The following is a 17952-nucleotide window of genomic DNA, read 5'->3' on the forward strand; positions in this document are numbered from 1 at the left end:
AGGAAGGGGACAGTGGGAACTTCCTAAGTCTTTGCTGGGCTGTAGTTAGAAGACTATCATCAGAGGCATTTAGCCAATAAAAAAGATTGAGCTCCATTATGTATGGGTCTGTCTGTAAAAGGCTGTTACATGAAAACATTCAAAGAAATACCTAGCACTCCATAGATATCTCCCCACAAATGGGAGTTCGTAAAGGCTCGTTGGTATTTTTTGCATGCCACGAGTGGTCTCTTATTCCCATTCTGTATGTTTAGAGAGACAGTTCCCACGTCAGTTTTCTATTTCCGGGTAGTGAATTACCACGCATTCAGTGGCTTATCATCTCACATTTTCCGTAGGCCAGACATCCAGGCAAAGACCAGCTGGGTCCTGTGCTCAGGGCTTCCGGAGACTACAAGGCTGAAACCAAGTTGTCAGCTGAGGCTCGAGGCCCCCTCCGAGCTCTCGTGGCTGCTGGCAGAATTTAGTTCCTTGTGGTTTTTCTCAGCAACTGGAGGCTTCCTTCCGCCTCCTGACACATGGCCTCTTCCCCAGGCCCTATTACAACAGAACAGCTTACTTCTTCACAATGACTCAGCCATAAAAAGGAATGAAGTAATGCCGTTTGCAGCAACATGGGTGGACCGAGAGATGATCATACTAAGTGAAGTCAGTCAGACAGAGAAGGACAAATATAGGATGATATCGCTTATATGTGGAATCTGCAAAAAGGGTACAAATGAACTTCTGTACAAAACAGAAATAGACTCGCAGATGTAGAAAACAAACTTATGGTGACTGGGGTAAAGGGGAGAGGAGGGATAAACTGAGAGATTGGGATTGACACACTACTATATATAAAATAGGTAAGCAATAAGGATCTACTGTATACCACAGGGAATTCTACTCAATACCCTGTAATGGCCTGTATGGGAAAAGAATATTAAAAAAGAGTTACACATATACATATGTATATGTATAACTGACTCACTTTGCTGTACACCTAAAACTAACACAACATTGTAAATCAACTGTACTCCAATAAAAATTGAAAAAAAGAATAAAAAAAGAACAGCAGGAATGTCTGTCGTTTAGAAGCTCACCTTGGTCAGGCCTACCCAGAATAATCTCCCTTTTGACTCAAAGTTGACTGATTATGGATCTTAATTACATCTGTAAAATCCCTTCTAAAATCATATGACCTGTCCAAACTCAAGGGAAAGGGACTAGATGGAGTGTTTACACAAGGGGTTAGGAATCTCGGGCGCCAGTTTAGAATTCGATCTGCTACCGGTGCTGTCCCATTGCTGTACTATTATACGAAGCCTAACGTTCTCACGTCTGTTCTTCTGTGAAGCAGATTTATTGAGCATGCTCTATGTAATTCTGTACGCACGTAAACTCTGCTGAGCTTGCATCTGCAGTCTTGGTGAATGTAAGGCCCAACTCACTGGTGGGAGGGTGTTTCTTTATATTTGGTGATGGCATATGAGTCAACCTAGCCTAGCCACGTTAGTCAGCTGTGTTAATCAGGTTCTTCATTCTCTGATCTACAAGTAACGTGGGCGACATAGGGATATTTTCAGAATATTAATCCCAGTCTCTTGACAGGGTGCTTCCTCTTTCCAGATAAGGAAGGTTACATGGGGTCTGTTGGTCTGTGTACGGGTATCTTAATCTGCACTGGCGGGCGAACCACAAAATCTGCACTGGCGGGTGAACCACAAATGTGGCATCTGCAAAGGACGCAAGACAGGTCCTTGTATTCTAAGGTGACTGAGCTGCTTCCACTTTATTAACCAGTTCTGTTACTGGCTTCGTATGTGGACTGTTTTGAAACAGTATGTTTTCCATCTTTTTCTTATGCTTCTAACCATGTTTCAGATTTTAAGAAACTCCCCATTAGGCACTCTTGTATTGCGGTTGACTGAGTTAAATTAAATAACTTTCTTTATGTAAACTTTATTCCAAGTTTACTAAAAAAATAGAAAAAAAGAAAGAACGAGAGAGGGAGAGGGAGGAGAGAATAGAGAAGAGGGATGAGGAAAGGGAATTATTTATTTTCATTCTTTTGACTTTGGAGATGAATTCTTTATCTTAAAAAGGACTTATTGCATGGGTTCTCAAAACTTCCCTGCAATGGACAAAGTGTTTGATTTACAATAATTTGGATTTAGGTATTTACCAGAAATGCATTTCTTTGGATGAGTGAGATATACAAATAAGAAGAAAAATTTTATTATGTAGTCTTTAAAAATACCAGATAATTTTTTTTTTTTTTTGTGGTACGCGAGCCTCTCACTGTTGTGGCCTCTCCCGTTGCGGAGCACAGGCTCCAGACGCGCAGGCTCAGCAGCCATGGCCCATGGGCCCAGCCGCTCTGCGGCATGTGGGATCTTCCCGGACCGGGGCACGAACCCGTGTCCCCTGCATCAGCAGGCGGGCTCTCAACCCCTGCGCCACCAGGGAAGCCCCCCAGATAATTTTGTTTTGACATCATCATATAGAGGAAGATAGATAGCTAACATGTTAAGAATGGAAGTTATACCCACAATTTTTTCTAGGCTCTGGCATTTGGTGTTGCCTGTAGACCAGATCCAACACACTCTGGGAGGGCACAGTCTCTCTTAGGAAATCTTTGCTTTATTCAAACAATCAAACATTTCTTCAATGCTATTTAATCCATGCTGACTATATACAAAGCCATTATGCTAGGATCTTTGGGATAAATCATGCTTGTCCTTCTCTGAAAGAGGACAATAAATGTATGCACAAATCACCATCACATGGGTTGGAAGCGGATGCAACTGTTCAGGGTGAAGGACTCTGTACATTTAGATGAGGGAGGAAAAATTTCCTTGTTGGGGGGAATGAGCTGGCGGGAGTCATATAGTAAATGACTTCTGGGTGGGAATGATTGGCTCATATATGATAAGGGCAAAAAACAGTATTCCATTTACTTGGTCAATTTGTGCAGCACTTGTCATTGAGCTGGAAAGGGGGGCCTTTAAGGAGAATACCAGGTATCTTAGAAGATGTGAAGGGGGCAATGTAGAGGCAACAGGACAATGGAAAGTCAATAAGGCCAGACGAGGAACATCTTTGAAACCAGGGTGCTTTGTCATAATAAGCCATCGGAGGTGGTACACCCATGTCTCGGTAAGAGAAATGTGTTGTCCTGTATGCCTGGTGTGAAAGCTCTCAACCTTCCCATGTTGCACAGGCTGATGCATGATATGGGAGAAATGTCAACCTTGAAACTGAAGATATTTCTTTTTCTTTTTTTCTTTTTTTTAATTGAAGTATAGGTGACATACAATATTATATGTTACAGGTGTACAATAGAGTGATTCACAAATTTTAAAGGTCGTATTCCATTTATAGTTATTACAAAATATTGGCTGTATTCCCCATGTTGTACAATATATCCTTGTAGCTTATTTTATACCTAATAGTTGTACCTCTTAATCCCCGACCCCTATATTGCCCCTTCCCCCTTCCCTCCTAAAGTGTTCATTCTTTCTAGCTAGAAATTACTTGCAGCTTTCACAAGAGTTTTTACCATTTTTTCAGCTTCTACCCATTAAGGTTTACAATATTAGTGTCTGAATTTCAGCTTGGGCTCTCTGAACAAAGCTGAGAGTCCCTCAAGCCCATGGGTCTCAATGGGAAACAGCTACATTGGCTTGGTCTTGCCACTGAAAAAGCAAGATATTATTGTACTGTGTGTGTGTGTGTATCTGGCCCCTATGTCTAGATGCTTTTAATTAACTATTTTCTTAAAACATTTATTTTATATTGGAATATAGCTAATTAAAAATGCTATTTTTTTTTTCTTTTTGTGCGGTACGTGGGCCTCTCACTGTTGTGGCCTCTCCCGCTGCAGAGCACAGGCTCCGGGCGCGCAGGCTCAGCGGCCATGGCTCACGGGCCCAGCCGCTCGCGGCACGTGAGATCTTCCCGGATCGGGGCGCGAACCCGTGCCCCCTGCATCGGCAGGTGGACTCTCAACCACTGCGCCACCAGGGAAGCCCTAACAATGCTATTTAGTTTCAGGTGTACAGCAAAGTGATTCAGTTATACATGTAGAAGTATTACCTCTTGCAGTGTTTCCAGGTGTGCATACCAAATCACCAAGACACTTCTTACTATCTGTCCTAATAAAGGCTTTACACTTGAACAAGGGTCCCCTATTACGCAGCGGAATTGCGTGTTCTTCATTTGCTTATGGATGTCAGCTCTGCCTAGGAAGCTAACTTTCTCTTAGGAAAGGGAAAGATTGATTTCTGACCACAAGGTGAGTGCTGTTCTCCTCCAGGGCTGCTCACCCCTGTGTTGTACTGTAGAATGACGCCTGTGGAGAAGAAAAAGAATTGAGGGTGTGCTAGAATTCCATCCCCGTGAAGCCACTGGAGAAATGCCAACAGACAGAGGTACAGAACTGCAACATCTGCAGAGATAGTCCGTTCACCCGGGCCATACATATTTGCTGATACAGTCTAAACACTAAGTTTTTAAATCCATTTTGGTTTAGCAGAGCCTACAAACAAAAATGATGAGACTTCAACTTTACCTGTGTTATAGTTCATACTTAGCAACTGAAGTGATTGAAGAGTTTTCTCAATAATTTAAACAGTCAAACGTAGTTCTTGGCTTATAAATTCCCTGGAAGATAAATTTTGCTTTCCTTTTTAGCTGTTAGTACAACTATCCATCTCCCTCAAGCCCTTCAAAATTCACATGTCCCCAAATGAACTAATAATCTTTTCTAGCCCATGAAGCCTATTTCTTCTCTGGCCCCATAATTGGCATCACCACCCACCCATTTCTTCAGGCTAGAAATCTGAGTCGGCCTCGACTGCGCATGCGTCAGATTGGTTATCTGGTCTTTGAGATTTCACTTAGAAATGCCCTAGTTTGGCTTCTCATCTCCCTCTTCCTTGCTTTTACTTTAGTTTGGATCCTGTTTCTTAGCGACACAATTGCAACCTTACTCTGTCTAGACTCCCGTGGCCATAAGCTCTTATCCGACCCGCTTGCGCCCCCTTCAGTCTGCATTGTCCCCAGAGTGATTTTCCTTAAAAGCGCTATCATCATTTAATCATGTAACTACCCACCGGTTCCCTGCTACCTCTTGGAGGATGTCCAAAGCCCTTTGGGTCATCTAACCCCAAGATGATTTGGCAGCATCTTTTCCAGCCACTGCCTCCTGAGGCTGCAGACATACTCACCCCAAACACCCCGCTTGCTCATCCTGGGCCTCTGCATGGTACCCATCCTGAAGGTCCCCTTCTGTCCAAACCCTTTCTGTGAGGCTCCAAGTAGAGCCAGGTGACATTTCCTCTCTGCTGCCATGTTACCTTGCCCATCCCATCCCTCCAGTCAGCTCCTCTGTGTGCTGTAATGATCTGCTTTCAGATTTCAACGCTCAGCCATCAACTCCTTCAAGTCTTCCTCACTTGGACTTATACTTGGAAGAAAGTCTTTGCTCAATAAATGTTTTTTGGGGTAGAAGAATTTCATATTTCTTAAAGTCCAGGTCTGTATATTAATTGTCTTTATTTCCCTTCAGTAGTAACCGGTACTCCTTTTATACAGTACTATGTGGTTAAATTTAGTTTTGAGACATAATTCTAGACTGGCTTCTAGCCCCTCATTTTCACATGGTTGAAGTACTAATTTATTTTATAAAACTAATGATAATAGTGACTACCCTTCAGGGCATGTCTGCCTGCATGCTGTGTGCTGTGCTGGTGCTTTATCTGTTCCTACACAACCCAACACAGCAAGAAGGCAGGCAGTCCCCTTTCTGTTCCAGATGACAGGACTCAAGCTCAGAACTTTTCTAATGTTATCCCAGTAGCCTGTGATTTTTCTACTATAGCCTGTGATTTTGCTACTATATCACACTGCCTCTAAAATGTGGTTTTTTAATAGTAAGTATAAACAGACTGGGGCAATCTGTGATATCATTTCTTGTTTCTAACTCTTGCAAAAAGGGATTTCTGCTTTAAAGATTTTAGCCCTTTCTAGTTCATATGCTACTTTTTTTTTTCTCTTTTGATATACTATGCTTTAAGTACTTGTCACTTAAGGATGTGTTTAGATTGGTATTTAAGACTTATATCTGGAACTACTAAGTGCACTTACTGTGCAAAGCAGTTTTGCTCATCAAAGAAAATCTACCGTCCATTTTTTAAAAAAATAAAGAAACCCATTTTCTTTGAGATTTTGGTGCTTAGAATTTGCTGACTTTAGAACTTCCTTGTGATATTTTTGTTGTCAGGCTAATCTTTCCATAGAAGATCTTCTAATTCTCATGGCTGTTATAGTGACATCATTTTGTATTTTTACCTTGTTAGTGTTTTACAGAGGAAATTCTTCTACCTATTTTGAGTCTGCTTTTATTGGGAGAAATATATTCTCCAGTGTCAGGCACTTTTAACAGCAATCATTTACCTTTACTCTACGATGAACTTACAGTCAGAAATAAGGGTACCTAGCTCTCTAACTCTCAAATCTAATTTAAAGCTCTTTTCTTTTTTCATGTTTTTCTTTTTTTTTTTTTTTTTTTTGTTCTAATAAGTCTTTTGGACAGATTTCCTTATTGTACCTGTGAGTCCAACCAGTTTCTTACTCTAGTTATTGAACTAGAGGGAACTGAGACCAGAGTGCTTTTCAGTCTTTCCATATTTTGATTGTCTAGAAAAGATGATCCATGTAAGAAGTTCAGATGTTATCAAACTGTCAAGTACCCACTTTGACAGGAAGTGGCTTGTCCTTAAGTGTGATATTCTGACTATTCCTCCAATGGAGAGAATCAGGTAGAAGATTAAATGGGGCATATTTTTTTATCTCGACACAGAAATAAATGTTTCTGCTGTGATTCCATTAATTGTGAAGGAGAATGAATGTCTTGGGACTGGAGCTTTTGTTTTGTATTGTAACTTTTGATTTGAATAAACGTTATAAAATTATTTGAAAAATAGTAATAATAGCTAATATTTGCCTAGCATTTCAGTGTATTTGTTCTTTTTTTCCATCTCTTGAATTGCTTTTGAACTAATAGATAACAAGTGGCTTCCTGTTATAATTTTTAACATACATTTACTTCACTGTAAGTGAAGTTGAGCATTATTTAATATATTTAAGTTCTATTTGAATTTCCTTTCCTGGGCATTATTTGTTCATATTCATTGCCCTTTATTAATTAAATTGTTGGCATTCTTTTTTTGACATCTATGAACTCTTTACAGAATAACAAAATGAATACTTTACTGGTGGTGTTAATGTATATGTTTTCTCCAATTTTGGTGGGATTTTTTATTTTTATGTAAGTGAATTAATCAATTTTCCTCTTATGATTTCTGTGTTTTGTGTCATACTTAGAGAGGTATTTTCTATTCTGAAATTATTTAAAAAATACATCCTATGTGTTCTACCATAGTTTCATTTTGTATATTAATTTTTTCTCCTCTATTAGTAAGTTCTGTCATTTCATCTATTGAGTACAACGTAGGGATCAAATTTTTCCTTCCTAGATTCCTATCCAATTTTCTAACAATATTTTTCAATAATTCATCTTTTCTACACTGATTTGAAACATCTAGTTTATCATATTCCATATTTCTATATGTAATTCTTTCTATATTTTGACTTGCTATCCTATTACATTCATCTATTTTTTTCTTTATGTGTAGTTCCACAGTTTTAATTATAGAAGTTTTATGATGTGCATCAAAAGTCTCAATCCATTCTATTTTTCCCCCCAGAATTTTACTTGGCTAATCATACTTATTTGGAAGTCCACAGGAACTTAAGAATCAGATTATCTAGTGGAAAAAAACCCCGATGATATTTTTAATGGAACCTCCTGGAGGAAAACGACATTTTTATAATGTTGAAAATTCATATCCAAAAATTTGCCACGTATTTCTTTCACATCTTTTTTGGGATTCTCAATAAAGCTCTTGCACATTTCTGCTTTATTTGATTCCTAGTAATTTCATCTTTGTAACGGTTATGTAAAATGGATTCTTTTCTTCCACCGTTTAGTTTTTCTAATTCAGTCATGTTTATTTATTTGAAGGCTATTGATTCTTAAATTTTATTGTTTTTCTAACCAGCCAGCTTGCTGAGTTTCTATTATTCTTTGTAATAATTTTGCGATTGTTTTTTTGAGGTTTTAAGGTAACAAACAATATTGCCGTCAAATAATGAAAAGTTTGTTTTCTTGTTTCCAATTTTCACAAGTCTTACTTTTTGTCCCCTTAGTTTTTTTTTTTATTAATTTTTTTTTTGGGCTGCATTGGATCTTTGTTACTGTGCGCAGGCTTTCTCTAGTTGCCGTGAGCGGGAGCTACTCTTGGTTGCGCTGCGCGGGCTTCTCATTGTGGTGGCTTCTCTTGTTGTGGAGCACGGGCTCTAGGCACACGGGCTTCAGTAGTTGTGGCACGTGGCTCAGTAGTTGTGGCTCGCGGGCTCTAGAGCACAGGCTCAGTAGTTGTGGTGCATGGGCTTAGTTGCTCTGTGGCGTGTGGGATCTTCCCGGACCAGGGCTCGAACCGCTGTCCCCTGCATTGGCAGGCAGATTCTTAACCACTGCACCACCAGGGAAGTCCCTCTCCCCTTAATTTTTTTTTCTATTGTCTAGTTGTTTTGGCTAGTATTATAAATACTATAAAAATGGTGATGATAAAGAATATCCTTCTTGTTCCTGACTTTAATGGGAATATTTTAGCGTTTTTCTAATAAGTATTTTTCTGGTTTTTAGTTTGAGAAATAAATATTTTATTATTAAGAGATTTTGTCATGTATTCCTATTTTATTAAGCAATTTTACCAATTCTTTTCATCATCTATTCAAATAATTCTATGTTTCTTGTTGAATTAATTAATATGATAGATTCTTTTGACAGATTTTATAATATAAACTCTCTTTGCATTCTTTCATTAAAGGTTTCTTGGACGTGTTACTGGGTTTTACTTGTTAATGTTTTACTTAGTATTTCACTTAGAATTTTACTTGTTAATGTTTTATTTAGAATTTTAGAATGTGTGTGTGTAATAGTCATTTTTTTCTTTTTTTTGCATGTGTGTATTATTGGATTTTTGTTGGGGACCACAGATCCATATCTGTGCCACTTATACTGTAGAGTCATTGGGTTTAGAATTTGTGCCAAATTTTTCTTATTTTAATAAATTATCGTTATTTATTACATTGGTGAGGTTTATAATGGTATAATTTACATGCAGTAAAATCACCCCTTACAAGTGTATAATTCGATGAAATTTGCCAAATATGTACAGTCATAAAACCACCACCACAATCAAGATTTGGAACAGTATCTCTCCCCCCTCTCCCCAAGGTCAGTACCCTCCTCCGCCCTTCCAGTCCCTAGGACAACTATTCTGTTTTCCATCTCTGTGGTTTTGCCTTTTCTAGGTTGTAAGGTTAATGAAATCATACAGTATGTAGCATTTTTTGTGTGTGTCGGGGGGTGGGGGGGTGGGGAAGGTGGAGGTGTCCGTCTTTTTTCACTTGTCATAATGCTTTTGCAATTAAGTAATTTTTTTGCATGTGTCAGTAGTTCTATTTTATTGTTGAAAATTTTATTCAGTTTTTATTTTGAGTTTTCTTATACATGTAGAAAAAAATGAAGCAACAGTAGTTAATGTATTGATTCAATAGTAGAAGAGCTTCATAACTATTAATACCGTCAGGGTTTTCTATGGAAAATCAGTTAATCTTAATAATATTTGAGTTTTTGCATCAAATTTATGGATATAAGTAAAGCTTTCCAAAGTTTGTTTTATAGAAGATAAATCATATATTATTTTAAATGTTATTGTAAATTCAGTTAAATGGATCATTAAAAATAAAGTTACTTGTTTTGTGATGAGAAGACAAATGTAGGTTTTGGTAGAGCACAGTGTCATAGTAAAGACAATATTTATTAAATTAAACAATGTATGGAGAAGGAAGAAATGTGCTTGGGGACTTCCCTGGTGGCGCAGTGGTTGAGAGTCCGCCTACCGATGCAGGGGACACGGGTTCATGCCCTGGTCCGGGAAGATCCCATATGCCGCGGAGCGGCTGGGCCTGTGAGCCATGGCTGTTGAGCCTGCGCATCCGGAGCCTGTGCTGCGCAGCGGAAGAGGCCATAGCAGTGAGAGGCCCGCGTACCGCAAAAAAAAAAAAAAAAAAAAAAAAAAAGCAAAAAAAGAAATGTGCTTGGACTTGGATGTAGTGAATGCATAGTACATTTTTGTGCCCCCAAAATGGTGCGTTTTGTCAATCACTGTAGAGGCTGTAATGGTCAAAGTTACCAAGTATGTTTATATATGAAGAATTAGTTACAGTAGTTACACTACATGATGTTTGTTAAATACAGAAAAAACATTTGGCATGGCAATACATGGTTTTTCTTTTTACTGTCATCAGTCATACTTTTAAAGTGTCTGAGCCTTTGAATGAATGCTTTGTAAGCAATCTAAGTGTCTGACAGTTATTATTCTTTTCTGAATGAAGCATTTATATTTTCTTTTCATTTTATTTGAAATCACTTGAAAATATTTAATCAGAGTATTTAATAAACAGAGTATCAAAAACTTCATTTTAGTGGACAGCGAGGATTGTAAACCAAACTGTAAGACAAGAATACATTGAAATGTATCACTAGACAAGCAAGGGGAAAAATTAAACAATAAGAGCTCAAACTAAGCTCTAGATTTAAGAATTTTCCTTTGAAATATTTCAACTTGGAAGACTTTTTTGATGAAGCTTCTATATTTAATTGGATACATTTATCAGTACTGAAACTGAATGCAGTTGAAAAGATCTGTGATTTTGCAGCACCTACATTTGACAAAACACTGAAAAGAATTTTAGAGATACCTTTTATGACAAATTTTTTATATTATAGAAATTTTTGAAGGTAATTACTCTGAATAAAGAAAAATGAGAGGACCAATGAGGTATTTGAACTGAAATATTTACACTTTTCAACATATAGAATTGAGATATTGTCAATGTAGCAAAATTTGGGGGACAAATAGAATTGAGAATATCCTCTGTATAGCAGAATTTGTCATGTCTACAAGGTATTTCAGCAACTACAGAGTATCTTTTCAATGAAAACTTTTCATGGTCTATAGCAAAGAGTTAATTGAAGATGCCCACAATTTCAAATTTATTTACCATAAAATACATCGTTGAGGAAAATTACAGGCAATTTGATGGAAAAAATTTAAATAATATATAGATACAAAAGAGATATTGTTTAGAATAATACCAGCAACTTGGTGTAATAGACAAATATGGCTAAATACATGACAAATACGTGAAAATATAATGAAAAATCATTGTGCTTAGGTGCTTATTTTATTTTCTGGTAATATATAGATACTATCTCATAGAAATAATGCTATGTTTCAAAATAGTTTTGGAAGAAAGAAAGGTTATAGGTTCACTGATGTAGTAGAACTAGTCAAAAATAAAAAAGTAAATACTTTAATAATTATACAATTTTATTCTTTGATACCTATTTTCACTTTCAAAGGAATCCCCAAGTCATCCTATGTTATGCCCACCTCATAACAAGATATTCACAGCTCTTTGAAATACTGCTTTTTGACCTCCTTAGGTCTCCAAGTACAAATTTCTTTAAGTTAGACTTTTTACACAATTTACTTTTGATACTGTCTTCTGAAGTAGATTGATGAAGTTGGGGAAAATTTTATCCCCCATTTGTAATTGTTAATATAAATATTAAAATAAATTTTCATGTGTTTATATAACACTGTTTGCTATCTCTTTAATTTTGTTATACCAGATACCTTGAATGGAAGTGACTTGGGTCGCTCTTGGCCTGTGATCATTCCTAAATATTTTTATTGTCATTTATTTATTATTTATTTTTTGCCGTTCTATAACTTTACTGAACAATCAGCAGTTAGTTCCCATCCACATTAACTGTAGATTTTTGAAAGTGGTGGCAGGAGCTTGTTTGGTGAATCTTCATCCGCATTACGTTTTCTGGACAACCGCACACGGATACGGTACGGGACGTTCCTTATTCCTTCGGCGCAGCAGGTTTGTTGAGCCCGGTGTCAACGCGTACATCTGGAGTTCCCATTTCCTTCCTGGCAAACTTCTGGATTTCTTTGAGCACCCGAGGGGCACGCTTCTTGAAAGGCACTCCAGGTATGCGCTTGTGAATGTGGACAGTGTATTCTCTGGTCACCACCTCCTTGACGGCGGACCGGCCCTCTTCTTCTCGCCGCGCTTCTTTGCCGGAGCCATCCTGACGGGCTATTGTCCCTATTTTAGAGAAGAGGACGCAGAGGACCCTAGAGAGCCTCAATATGTTGTCTCAAACTGGTACATGAAAGGGACGGACTCTTATTCTCATCCTTCAATTGCAAAACCCGTGTTCTTCCTTCAACTTTACTCTGATTTTCCTTTGAAAGAAGAAAAACAGAGGAGAATTGACATTTAGTGAGTAACCATGAACCCAATGCTATGTTTGGTATTTTCACCTATATTAGTTTATTTAATCTCTGCAATACTGCAGGCTAGATGTTTTTATTCCTACTTCGTGGATGGGGAAATTGAAACCCAGGAAGGCTGAATAAATTGCCAAAAGCCACACACTTTACAGGCAGTGAAACTGGAATTTACACGTTTTGTTTTGACTAAGCAGTCTGGGTTTAATTAAAAAGACAAAAAATTGGGGCTTCCCTGGTGGCGCAGTGGTTGAGAGTCCACATGCCGATGCAGGGGACACGGGTTCGTGCCCCGGTCCAGGAAGATCCCACATGCCGCAGGGCGGCTGGGCCCGTAAGGCATGGCCGCTGAGCCTGCGTGTCCAGAGCCTGTGCTCCGCAATGGGAGAGGCCACAACAGTGAGAGGCCCGCGTACCAAAAAGAAAAAAATTGGAGCTAAATTGTAAGGCATTCAGTTTATTAGGATTAAGATCTTAAGGGTTATGGTTGACTTCACTTTGAGATATAAACCACTTTTGTGCTTTTTAAGAACACACCATTTGGGAAACTCAATTCAGAAAGTTATAAAGTGGCAGTGTTTTATAAACAGTAGTTAGTGGATTGTCCAGGAATTTACTTCCCTTGTTAGAATAAATACCCAAAATGGTTTCTTGTTATGTGAGGGGTCATGACTATTGATGCTGGAGATAACTTGAGTGCCACAAGCCTAGAGTTATCTATAGAACAATGTTACACTAACTTGAATTTTAAAATGCTTCTGGCCAGTCAGTGTTTGCGTAGGAGTGGGAGGGGATGGAGAAGGGTGGAATCACAAAGAAGCATGAGGAAGCTTTTGGGGCTAGGTAAGGTGCATCTGCTGTGCTCGTAACCTCCTATTTCTTTGTTTCCCTTCTTTAACAGTTCCTCAAACTCTATCCCAACATGTACATTCATATAGATACACACACACACACACACACACACACAAACTATTTATAATTTAGTATCACTTCAATTAAATGTTAATTGCTCCCAAAGTATAATATCTTATATAATGTAATCGTTTCTCAGGCTTAAAGAATTTACAACATTTTCCAATACCAGAGAGTTAGATGGGGAAGAGATTTTGGAAATGTGAAATGGCTTGTGTTTTTTTCCGTGAACTGGCTTAAGAATGCTCAAAGCTGAATGTTCAACGTCTTTTTAGCAAGAGTACGAGTCCCTGTGGCATGTATTTTAAGGAAAGATACTATTCCCAGCCACATAGCCTTTTTATTAGTCTTACTTGTTCTAATGTCCTCATTTATTTGTTTTTATAAATTGTATATATTTCTGTGAGCCACATGAATAATTTATTTTTTGGAACAATTCGTCATATAAATAAACATAAGTTTTAAGAAAACTTGTTTTTTTTTTTTTTTTTTTGCTTTCTGAGAGACTTTTTCACTGGCTTAGAGTTTTCTAGGTTAAATTAGGTCCTTTGGAGGATGCAGCTCATATTTTTTGCTCTTATTCTTTCATTTCTATAAGGTTGCTTATTTTTCAGTGACTAGAGGGTTAGAAACTAAGATTCAGGGAAAAATGAATGATCCCTCCTAGCAACGTATTTTTCAAGTTGTCATTTGTTGAGGGTGGATGCAAATGGCAAAGATACATGGCTTTCCTTCAGTTCTTCTTCAGTTTTCACATAGATATTCGGTAGCTTGAATCTATAAATAAATGAGCCTATCAGGAGTAAGATGCTGTGAATAACAGATCTCCTCTGATCACTAAATTCACTTAAACGATTGCATGTATACTTCTAAATTAGTATCTGTGACACTTTTTGAAGTGGGCAAGGAAGTGCTTCCATAGCCAAGTTTACAGAGAAAAATGAGAAATATCTCATGAACCCAGAGTGAGGAAGGCTTTTGGTGGCTTCTGTAAAGTGAGATGCTGAAATGGGTTTTGAAATCTAGAAGAATAGCTCACAGGTAACTTTGCTGTGTTCGTGCGCAGATGAGGCTCATAGAGATAAAGCATTTAGAGAAGAGGGAGCAGGGGAGAAAGGCACAAACTGTGTGGACGTAGGTATCACGGCAGAAGGACACACTGAGTCATTAATCTGAGCTATTTACAGTGGATATTTCGTGAGAAAAGGATAGAACATTTAGACCAATATTTAAATGAATTCACCTAAGAAGGAAGGAATTATACATATGACTATGATTCTCTTGACCACTGCATATTCTATATATTGCAATTCATCCTCAAAGAAAATAATTCTCTTTGCTTCCCCAGGACTTAAGTGTGCACAAATTCTCAGCAACTGTTTATGAGGTTTGACATCCCAAAGTTCCCACAGACAACGTTATTGATCTTTTTTTTTTAACATCTTTATTGGAGTATAATTGCTTTACAGTGATGTGTTAGTTTCTGCTTTATCTGCGCTAGTATCTAGCACCTGTGTATTAGACCCACATTCCTTTTTTCCCTCCCGTTACCACTGTGATTCCTTCCCCGCAATATCCCTACCACCACCCTCACATCATCTCATTCTCTCTCTTCTCTCTTCTGTGCCTAAAAAAATAAAGAGAGAAAGGAAAAGATGAAGGGTAGATACCCTGAGGCAGATAATGTTTCCTCCTTCCTCTTCCGTGGCCTCCCCTCCAGGCTGCATCTCGTGGTTTCTTCCCTCAGCTCAGTGGTGTTTGACATCTTTACCTCTGATCTTGGTACTAGGCTTTAGAAGGCAACGGTATTTTAAGGATTTTTTTCTGTATATTTTCAAATACAGTTGAACAGAGTAACTTTTTAAACAAAAAAATATGGTGATTTCCTCAAAAATCATATTAAAAATGCCTCCAAAGGATTCTACAGACATTAAGAATTAAGTTTCTGCAGTTCTCCTGGCAAGTTCATAAATCTCAGGACCCCCTCTACTTTTAGGGAAATGGAAAAATACCTTGGGTGAAATCAGGCAAGACAGTCACTAGTCAAGGATGTACTTGAAAAGCCCTAATTGGGATCTCCTTCACTCTTTTAAGGAATATTGATTTTTTTTATGTTCTCAACCTTCAGAACTAAATCAAAACTGAATTTTCATGCTTTCATGAGTTGATTTTCCCATTGTGTCTTAAAGCATGTTCCTTATTCAATCTGCCTGATATCTACTACATGTTTTAGAATGTAATTAATAAAAATATTCACTGTCCTCAAGGAGGTGATGTCCAGCCTAGGTGATGAATATGAGTGCTATTTCCAATAATAAAGTCTGGAGACTTACAATGGAGAAACATATAACATTTGAATTATTTTGACTTCTATATAGTAAGAATTTTATGCCTGTTTTCTTTAAGAAAAGGAATTTTTGAGTCTATCTATAATCGTTTTGTTTCTGTTAGTGAAAAGAATTGCAAAAGAAAGTAATATGCTAATGTCCCCTTTGAATTAGACACCAATCATTTTGTTTTATTTTATAGAGTCTTTGACCAGCTTATTCATGAGAATGTGCTTTCTTCTTCTCTTCTCCTTCTTCTTCTCCTTCTCCTTCTCCTTCTTTTTTCTGATGGTGAATCTGGCCTCCTTACCCCAGATGAAGTGTCATGAGTTTTAAAGGACATCCCCACACTGGGATAAATACTTTCAGAGTCCATCCATTTTGTAATGGATTAGCTTGTTCTAAATATAGTAATTTAGAAATACTCTCTTCACATTTAGCTAAAAATATATGAACTTGAAGAAGTTCATGATTTGAAACACATACAGAATAACTCTTTTGTTATTTTACCACACACCTTTTTCTGTACTCCTTCTTTTATTTTATAATGGCAATGAATACTTCAAGTGACTCTAAATAGTTGAGATGCCACTTTATAATAATATTTTCTGTAAACTCCATGAGAACATAAAGACTAATTCTGCCACACTTTCTAGTATGTTTCTTCTGGAAATACTGTATTATCATCTTTGATCACTTCTAATATTAAAGTTGGTTTATTGTCTTGATTTTTCTGTGGATCATATGTTTATCCAATTAAACATAAAGGCTGATTGTAAATTGGTTCTCCTAATACACTCTCTGACATTTCAGAGGGGAAAAAAAAATCCTGTGAGCTATTTATATTTACATTTGAATTCAAGTACACGTTCTCATACAGTACAGACCTCACCTTAGACAATTTCCTCAACTAATAATATACTTTCAGCAGCTGTGTGGGAGTTTAGGATCAAGTTAGCTACATTAGCTTGTTTACAAATAATGCTACCTAAAATGATAAAAATTCAAATCATGATGTCAGTACTTCCTCTGGACTTGTTTCCTATTATTAGGATTTTCTCAGAAAATGTGTGCTGCTGAGTTGGGGGTGAAGTATTTGTTTACCTCTTGTCCTCTAATATTTCACTCTGTTTTTACTGTCAAGTAGATTCAGAAGGCCTTCTCTGGTAAATCACTAAAAGAGACCTGAAGAATTATCCTGTTTCAGCTTCTTATCTGAAGATAAGGAAAATGAGGTTTAGAAAGGCAACATGACTTGTCCAGGGTCACATAGCTGGTTAGAACCCATGCTTTTTATCCAGTGTCATGTTCATTCTGTAGGTGAATAAGTGAAATTGAGAGAATATTTGACTTTGAGACTCTAACGTGTCTTTTCTATGTAGACTTTTATTCCACGGGAAATGTCATTTCTACCCAGACTCTTATTCCATGTAAAATGATGTTTATGTTTAAAATAGTAAATATCTTAGAAGTTGTGAGATTTGCTTGGACAACGGTGACTAAAATGATAACTTTTAAGTATTTTCTAAGAAAATACATTGTGGACAGTGTAAAGTTGAGGTTAAGCAAAAGCAGAAAAATGAAAACATAATGAAGACTCAATAAAAAATAGAAGACCTATTAAGGTTTAAAACATGATTCTGAGTCTTCCAGATTGCTCATGAGAGGCCGTGTCTACCTTGGTACCTTGGTAGAAATTGTTCTTTAAGAATATTCTATGAATTCTTTTTCAATTAGATACTAACACCCTTGATTATTGGTTGAGTTCTAAGCCTTATACTGGATGTTTTGCATGTTCCGTTGGGCACCACTGTTCTCTTAGGTTAGAATCTCCTTTTTTGCCCTCTGAAGCAGAAATGGCCTTTAGTAGCCATCCCTGAAGGTGGACACAATGGAGGGGAAGAAGAATCATTTTTTAATTTTCATTTTGGCAAGTTAAAAGTACCTTACTGAATCAGTGTTTTGGGATTTGGGTTAAGGTTCCAATATCCAAAAGTAGTACATAATTGACACTAAGTTAAATATCTGTATTCCACGTGGCATGAAACTATTGTTGTCTTTGTGGGTAGTCACATCCTGGCCGTAGAGTGACTTTTCTTCCTAGGAGCCTACAGAACTTCATCCAGCAGCATTCCAGTTGGGGGTGGGCATACAAACATGGACAAAGCACTGTTCTTGAAAGGTACCTTCCCTAACCTCTTGAGCTTACAGGAATCTCTCCCTTTTTC

At 37.5% G+C, this 17952-nt stretch overlaps 1 protein-coding gene and 1 pseudogene across 2 annotated transcripts in view; one reads left to right on the forward strand and one right to left on the reverse strand.

Moving 5' to 3' along the window:
• Positions 1-17952, forward strand: part of KCNH8 (potassium voltage-gated channel subfamily H member 8) — a 387984-nt gene that overhangs the window by 4086 nt on the left and 365946 nt on the right. The gene's annotated exons all lie outside the window — the stretch shown is intronic.
• On the reverse strand, positions 11949-12282 carry LOC115863500 (large ribosomal subunit protein eL31-like; annotated as a pseudogene).

This window comes from Globicephala melas, chromosome 4, assembly GCF_963455315.2.
Source record: "Globicephala melas chromosome 4, mGloMel1.2, whole genome shotgun sequence".
Classification (NCBI taxonomy): domain Eukaryota; kingdom Metazoa; phylum Chordata; class Mammalia; order Artiodactyla; family Delphinidae; genus Globicephala; species Globicephala melas.